This window comes from Terrapene carolina, unplaced genomic scaffold, assembly GCF_002925995.2.
Source record: "Terrapene carolina triunguis isolate 2854851 unplaced genomic scaffold, T_m_triunguis-2.0 Scaffold675, whole genome shotgun sequence".
Taxonomy (NCBI): domain Eukaryota; kingdom Metazoa; phylum Chordata; order Testudines; family Emydidae; genus Terrapene; species Terrapene triunguis.
The window spans coordinates 511,511-519,606 of record NW_020665026.1 but is presented as its reverse complement, the minus strand read 5'-3'; positions in this window follow the sequence as shown (position 1 = coordinate 519,606).

The window sequence follows — 8,096 nt, the reverse complement described above, 5'->3', positions numbered from 1 at the left end:
CCCCCCCGCTCCCTCCTCGACAGGCCCCAGTGCTCGCACGCCAGCTCACCAGTGCCCCCGCCCCCCGTGCACACACTCAGAGCAATACGCAGGCTCTTGTGTGCAGCCCCCGCAATGCCCCAGCAACACACAGGGGGATACAAACAGAACCTGGCCTCACGAACACAAACAGCAGTGGATCGCCTCCCGCCCCCTCCGCCCCCCATGCAGACCTGCAGGATACACCCCAATCCACAGACATATGCTGCCCGCCAGTGCAGCCGGCCATAGGCTGGTAACACACAGACACCCCACGACACAATGCCCCCCACGCAGAGGCACTTTCTCCAACTCTGAGGCTGGGCTAGCAGGGGCTGCAGGTTGGGATTGAGGGGCACCGGCAGAGCTGTGGCAGGGGAAAGCCCACGGCTGGGCTAGCAGGGGGCTGAGGGTTGGGATTGAGGGGCACCGGCAGAGCTGTGGCGGGGGAAAGCCCACGGCTGGGCTAGCAGGGGGCTGCGGGTCGGGATTGAGGGGCACCGGCAGAGGTGCGGTGGGGGAAAGCCCATGGCTGGGCTAGCAGGGGGCTGCGGGTCGGGATTGAGGGGCACCAGCAGAGGTGTGGTGGGGGAAAGCCCACGGCTGGGACAGCAGGGGCTGTGGGTCAGCATTGAGGGGCACCAGCAGAGCTGTGATGGGCATTGGGGTCCCAGCATTGGAAGGATACAGTACAAGGACACTTCAAGGCAGGACTCAGGCGCGTTGGCAGAGCTGTGGCATGCAGATCGCCAGCTGGCCGGGGGCACTACAGGCCTCTGCTCCAGACTTGCTCCATGGCTCCCATATTGGGGAATTGAGCCTCCTGGAAGCCCCAGTGGTGGGGGTGGGGGGACACTACAGAGGGAAATCCAGGATCCCTGGGCCACTTGAGGCTTAGCGCAGATCCTTTTATACAGGGAGGGGAGGAGGGAGGAGCCAAGGGGCCTGGCCCCACCCAGAACACAGAGCCCCGCCTCCTCTCCGCATAAAAGGCCCTATCCAGGACAAGGCGTTGGGCTTTGGGTGCAGGGTCGGGCAGTTGGTAGAGCAGCTCCCAGGGCTGGATGGTGCAAAGAAGGGGATCACTGGGAGAGGGAGAACCTGATCCCCCCAGGCCATCTGCTGACATCGGTGAAGGGGCGCAGAGTATAGATGGATCTTGACTGATCCTGGTCCTTCCAGAGTCAGCTGCCCTGGGGCACCCTCCCCCGAAGGTGGTGTGTCTCCCATCCCCCCTTTGCCAAGGCGCTGCCCGTCCATCCCTCCCCCCGTCCGTGCCAGCAGGTGACTTTCAGCTGCCCTCTCACGATGCGTATTTAATGCATCATGATGGTTTTTCCCACCTCCCTTTCTGCGGGGCCCCTGCGCAGCCTGTTTTCTCTCTGGTTACTGTAAGTGTCTCGGCAGCGTAATATTAACAGATGAGCGTAATATAGCCAAGCCATACATAGCGCTGCAGCTGTTTATTGCCGGAGCGCTAATTGCCTCTGCATTTAATTGTTTTAGCATGATGGATGGGGATAATGACACCTGGAGCGGGAGGGCCCGGCGTGGTTTTGTTCTTGGCGGCGCTGGAGAAAAGGAAACCGTGTTTCCAGGCTGAAGCTGGCGGTTTCCTGCCCCTTTCCCCCAGCGGATCCCGCTTGGTCGGCATGCTGGGGGCTGGGAAGGGGAGCCAGAGCCCAGCTTGGAGCCGGCCCTGGCTGGCACGGGCCGGAGTGCTTGTTTGCTGGCCCTGGCGTGAGCTGAGTTTGGAGGGGCTCTGCCCAGTGTCCACATTGCAAAAGCCACCACCACAATTGGCATTGTCGGTGCCTCAAGCAGGGACCCCCAAGGGCCGAGCGGGGCCCTAGACTCTAGAGGCTGAGTTCGTTGTGTTAGCATGGAGGCAAGGTGTGGGTGAGCAAGTGTGTGTGCGCAGGGCGGTGCACGGGTGTCCGTGCAGAGGGTGCTACGTGGGGACACGTATGCATGTCCGTGTGCATGGGTGTGCCTGGGTGTAAGCACATGGGATGATACCTGTGTTCATGGGGGCAGGTACATGTGGGGACATGTGTGTTGAAGTGCATCAGCGTGGTGCATGGGCATGTGTGCGTGTGCGTTCACGGGGGCGTGTGCACGGGGGGACATGTGTGCATGTGTTTAAGGGCATGGGGTGCTGGATTTAAGCGGTGGCACAGGAACCAAACAGCCATGTCCCAGCATAGCCGGCGGCTCTGGTCAGGCACCCGAGCCCGTGGTGGCTAGAAGGAATTAAGGGTCGGGGTGCAGTGAAGCCACCCAGCCTTTCCCATATCGCTGAATGGGCAGGGGGCTTTCCAGCTACACCTGGGCTCAGTGGCAGAGGGAGACCCCGGGGCAGGGGTCACAGTACAGAAAAGGGCCACGTGCCAGTGAGCTAAGTCAAATGCCAGGAGGGAGCTGGAAATGGTGAGGATGCAGCTCCTCTACCGTCCACCGCCTGCAACGCTGCCCCCCGCTGGGATCAGAGCTGCTCCAGCATGTGTCATAAGCCCTATACTGCTAATGGAACCGGAGCAATCCCCCCCTCCCTAACTGAAATGGCTAAGCCCCCAGAGCCCTGCCCCGAAGCCATCCAGTGTGCCAGGCGGCAAAGCTGCGGAGTCCACTTAGCTCAGAGATTAATCCAGCTGGTCTTTCGCTTGCTCCCGCGGAGAGTTTAAACAATCTAATTAGGTTCCTGGAAACAGGATTAGCTGGGGCTGGTAATTCAATTCCACCCCCAAGCCCATTCCGCCTTAATCTCATTGCCGTCCCCTCTGCTCCAGCGCGGACTGTGCTGCCAGGTTTCCTTTGCGTCCTGCCAGCCGGGCTCCCGGAGCGGCGCTGTGTGTATTCTAGGCCCAGCTTGTGGCATGGCCTCTAGTTAAGGTTGCCTGACACGACCCATTATACGACCTTGGTTGAAGTTGCTTATAACTTTGCCAAAACGTCAGCTGTTCGGCCGGAGGTTTCCCACGCTGGGCGTCCGCTTCAGGGTAAATTTTTGGGGAACGTTTCAGCCGTTTCCCAGAACGAGACTAGCTAAAACAATATGTTGTTTTGGCCCATCTTACATATGTTTCACTGAGAAGCTTCAGCACCCCCGCCCTCCCGCCCCTGGGGCCAGGGATGTGCCTTTTGCTCTCCTTATGAAAATGTACCCCAAAGAAATCTCACTTTGCACACACTCAGTGCAGACGCAGGAAGAGTTTGGCAGCGAAATTCACCCTAGACTCCATCCACACGCCCTCCCCACAGAGTTACGGGCAACCTTAATTCTGCTGTTTCCCAACATTTGGGGGCTTGACTTTGCCATGGCAACGCTCCGCGCACGTAGCCTTTGTGTGCAAGGTGCGCGCGTGGGCGGATGTTTTATTTACATATATATTTGTCCCCTTTAAAATAGTTCCCCATCTAGGTCAATTACAGAGTCACTGCAGAGACGGCGGAATTATCGCATCATGGGAGGAAGCTCGTAAATCACTCGGGGCCAGGCTGTTTATGATCCATTTATCTTCCCAAGATGCTAATGAACTCCCGTAATGCCCCCTCCGTCTCCACAGCCCCCCTCTGCCGAAATCCTCCACGGTGGCTGCTAAGCGGAGCCGAGGGACCGGCAGACAGAGATGGCCCTTGGCTCCCCAGCCTCGGGAGTGGAGGAGAGGACGGCAGGTCAGGGGCAAAGCGGGTGTCTGGAGACGTGGGCCAAAGCTCAGATTCACTTGCTGGGGATGCAAAGGGCCTGATCTGCCTCTCCCCGTAACCCCCCCTCCTCCCTCCCGTGCCAATGGAGTTATTCCAGATTTACACCGGGCTCAGGAGAGAACCAGCCCCAAAGATTCCAGCCCCCCAAGAAAGCGGTTTCCTTACCGTTTACTGACCAGCCCAGGGTCTATCCCCAGCCCTGGTGCTGGGGCCATCCCCATAGCAGAGGCAGGCCCCGAGCCGCAGAGTTTGACCCAGGGGGTATCTGGCTGTGACGGGGTTTGGAGCAGGGCTAGGAGCGGGTCTCCGGACCCAGAATACAGAAGCGTTTGGGCCGCTGGCTCTGGTCCAGCTCTAAGGGACAATAGACCCATCAGTGCTTAGTGCTTCCATGCTTTGTTCTCCAAGCGCCTGATGAAGGAAGGTGAGTACTCTTGTCCTGTTAGCATAGCGGGGAAACTGAGGCATGGGGAGCCGGGAAGGACCCGCCCAAGGTCACAGCTTGAGTCAGTGGCAGAGTCAGGAAGGGAGCCCAGGAGTTCTGACTGCCAGCTTCTATTGCTCTAGCCCACCAGGGCTTGTTCCTTTGGCCTTTGCCGGGAGGATGACCTTGTTCCAAAAGGCACTGGGCCAAATGGGAAGAACTGCCCAGAGCAGGCTCCAGATCTGGCACAGGGTGGACGAGAACTGCAGCCCGCAGAGGACAGCAGCTGTGGCCTCAGTGCTGAGGGGGTCGGCTGGCCTCGGCTGCGGCTTCTGATGAAACTTGCCCCCCAGGGTCCCAGCGAGACCGGCTGAGCCGGCCCGGCTTCTGGGAACACAGACTCTGCCCCTGTTTCGTGGAGAACGTGCTGCGGCTCCAGGGGTCCCGCGGTGGAACGTTGCCCTGGCAGACAGCCGCTCTGGCATGTCTCCGGGGGAGGCAGCGGGAAGGAGAATTCAAGGGACAAGAGACAGGGACAGGGACAGAGATAGGTGGCTGGGGATGGGAGAGGCCAGCACGAGGCACCTCCTCCGTGAGCCTCCTGTCCTGTACCAGCCCGATTCACAGCCCCTGTGGAGAATCCCCAGCCCCGGCCCCACTCCGCAGGGACAGCCCCCTCCTGACGAGCCTTTCCCAACCGGATCCACTCGCCCCGCATGTTTCTCGTCCTGCGCTGGCAGCCAGGCGGCGGGGAACACGTGGGCCGGCGGGAGGCAAGATCAGAGAGAAGCTGAATTTGAGGGCCCTGTTATTAGGGGCATGACGGTAGCACCCAGAGGCCCCATTGCTGCCCAGACTCAGAGAGCTCCCAGTCTAAACAGGCAAGAGAAGGATCCTTACCCCTCGTCTACAGATGGGGGAAACTGAGGCCCAGAGAGGGGACGCAGCAGGGCCAAGGTCACCCGCAGACTCAGTAGCAAAAGTTGGGACTTCAACTTAGATCTCCCACCTCCCAGCCCCTCTCCAATATCCGCCCCCCCCAGCCCACTGTGGCTGATCCCCTCCCCCCACTCGATTGCCCCACGGCTCCTTCTTTAACCGTTTGCTCTCCCATCCCCGCAAGGGGAGCAAATCTGAACCGGCGTGGAGCTAGGTGAGATCTGCCAAGGCCGTCCTCCCCAGCCCACCCCGGCTTCCTTCCGCTGGCTCGGCAGGCCCCCACGGGAGCCCCAAGCAGGGGTAGCCAGCCCTGGCAGTTGGGACCCCTTCACCCCAACCTGCAAACCGTGCTGCCTGGTTTGCCTTATTCGTCCCCTCCCATCGCCGCCAACCCGCCCGCTCAGCCACGCTGCCCACGGAGCAATCATCGCCAGGGGATTTTTCACAGCGAAAAATGATCGGCGATGGCGGCTCGTCAGCGCGGAACGGGGTCTTGACAGGCGGACAAATGGAGGCAATCGAGGAGCCTGCCGCGAAGGGCTGTGCAGGGCTGCTGCTGATCTGATTGTTTGCTGAGTGATTGCTCGCTGGGCCTCGGGCGCCAGATCCATTTAAAGGGACACGGGCCATCTCTGGAGGTGTGATCCCTCCCCTGCCCGCTCTCTCCGGCCTCCCCTCGCCAGTCTACATCTGGAGTCAGAGAGATTTTGGCGTCTCACTCCAGGTTGAAATCTGTTCTCCTGGGACGTGGGAGCGCTGGGTGCAGTGCACTGCTCATGCAGACTCCCCGCGTGACCTTGCGGGGCTCACTTAGGGCCAGATTTCGATATCTATGGGAATTAGGCACTGAAATACCTTTGAGCGCCTGAGGCAAGGACCATGTGGTCCTTACCCTGGCCTCCATCATTGTAATACCAGAGCAGCTCCTAGTCTTTAAAGTAATTACCCTCACAGCGCCCCTGTGAGGTCAGGCAGACCATTATCCCCATTGCACAGCTAGGGAAACTGAGGCAGAGAGCGACGAAGGGCCAGACCGTTACAGGTATTTAGCCCCCTAGCTCCCGTTGATGTAAAAAATCTGTCTCTAAGTGACTCACTCAGTGTCCCACAGAGATTTGAACCCATGTCTAATGCCTAGGGCCCTACCAAATTCACGGCCATGAAAAACGCGTCACGGACTGTGAAACCTGGTCTCCCTCCGTGACATCTGGTCTTTTCTGTGCTCTTACCCTATACTGTACAGATTTCACGGGGGGACACCAGCGTTTCTCCAACTGGACGTCCTGATCCAAAAGGGAGTTGCAGGGGGGGTCCACAAGATTATTTTAAGGGGGTAACGGTATTGCCATCCTTACTTCTGCGCTGCTGCTGGCGGTGGCGCTGCCTTCAGAGCTGGGCTCCCAGCCTGCAGCCGCTGCTCTCCAGCTGCCCAGCTCTGAAGGCAGCGCCGCCGCCAGCAGCAGCACAGAAGTAAGGGTAGCAGAACCGCAACCCCCCCCACAATAACCTTGCGACCCCCCCCCACACACACACACAGAACTCCTTTTTGGGTCAGGACCCCTACAATTACAACACTGTGAAATTTCAGATTTAAATAGCTGACATGAAATTAATAATTTTTAAAATCCCATGACCATGAAATTGATCAAACTGGACCCTGAATTTGGTAGGGCCCTACTAATGCCCTAGACACTGGCCAGCAGTCTTCTACCCCCATTCTGATGACTGATTCCCTCTCACAACTCACTGGAATCTGGGCTTCCCTCTCTGGTCTATTTAAAGGGACACCGTCGGGTTTTTTTACTTTCTCCCCCGCCTGTGCAGCTGCAGGCCAGAGCTATCATTAAGGCCCGTCTGTGTTGGTAAACAGTGCCCCCCTGACGCCTGGCAGGTGTCACTTCAATCTGAGAAGGAGGATGGAGAGGGCTTTCCCGATTCCCCACCCCGCCGGCTCCCATTTCTACCCGCGCCAAGCGGGAGCTAACGCACGACCGGAGCATCTTGCACCCGCGTTTGCACGGGTGCCAAACCGTTGCACGCCAGAGAAGCAGACCCTGGAGCTCCTGGGAGGGCACCCTGCACGACGCCGGCATTTCGGCCTAGTGGACAGAACACTAAATAGGCACTTAAGAGCCCTGCTTTCTATTTCTGGCTCTGCAGCTGGCGGACCTGGGGCTTCCCTTTCTGGGCCTCAGTTTCTCCATCTGTGAACACCTTTGTCACGAGCGTGGCGATTTACTCCTGAAAAGCCCTCGCTAAGAGCAAGGCCATGGTATTATTACCTTGTTTAAAAGCCACTCCACGCTGCAGGAGAGGTGAACTATGCAGAATTACTGAGTTGTACCAGCCAAGGGCAGTATTTTGTAGCTTTGCTGGAGTGTTGTTAATTTCACAAGGCTAAACGCCCATTAATCTCCAATATTGGACTTATTTACACATCTCCACTGGCCCGGAGCTTCATCGAGAAAAATTAAAGGGAATATATTTCGTCTGGAACCCCCTGCTGCTGCTTCCATTTCCTCTCGCAAGTACCTTCGTGGAGGACAATTAATTCCTATGGGAAGGGGGCCAACATTTAATTATCTACATCAAAGAGATCCCCTTGTAAACAAACAGCCCCGTTACTTGCTAGCCAGCTGGGCTCATTTGCCTTCAGCTGGGATCAGAGTATTTTCACGTTTGCCATGAAAGGTCTGAGTCAAAAAATAATGGGGGAGGGAGGGGGAAAATCTGCCCATCAGCATCTTCAGAAGTTAATATCCCGCCGGGTCTTAAAGGGACCCTGGATTGGTTGCGTCAAATGCTGTAGCATCTAAGGCTGACTTCGCACCCTTTTGTGTGTCCCCCTTTGTGTGGCTGAAGCTTCACTGGAAGGTGCCTGTTTAACAAGCCCTGGGGTTGGTGTGGGATCATGGACTGGGAGCCAGGACTCCTGGGTTCCTAGCCTCAGCTCCAGATGAAGCATGGACTGGGATCCAGGACTCCTGGGTTCCTAGCCTCAGCTCCA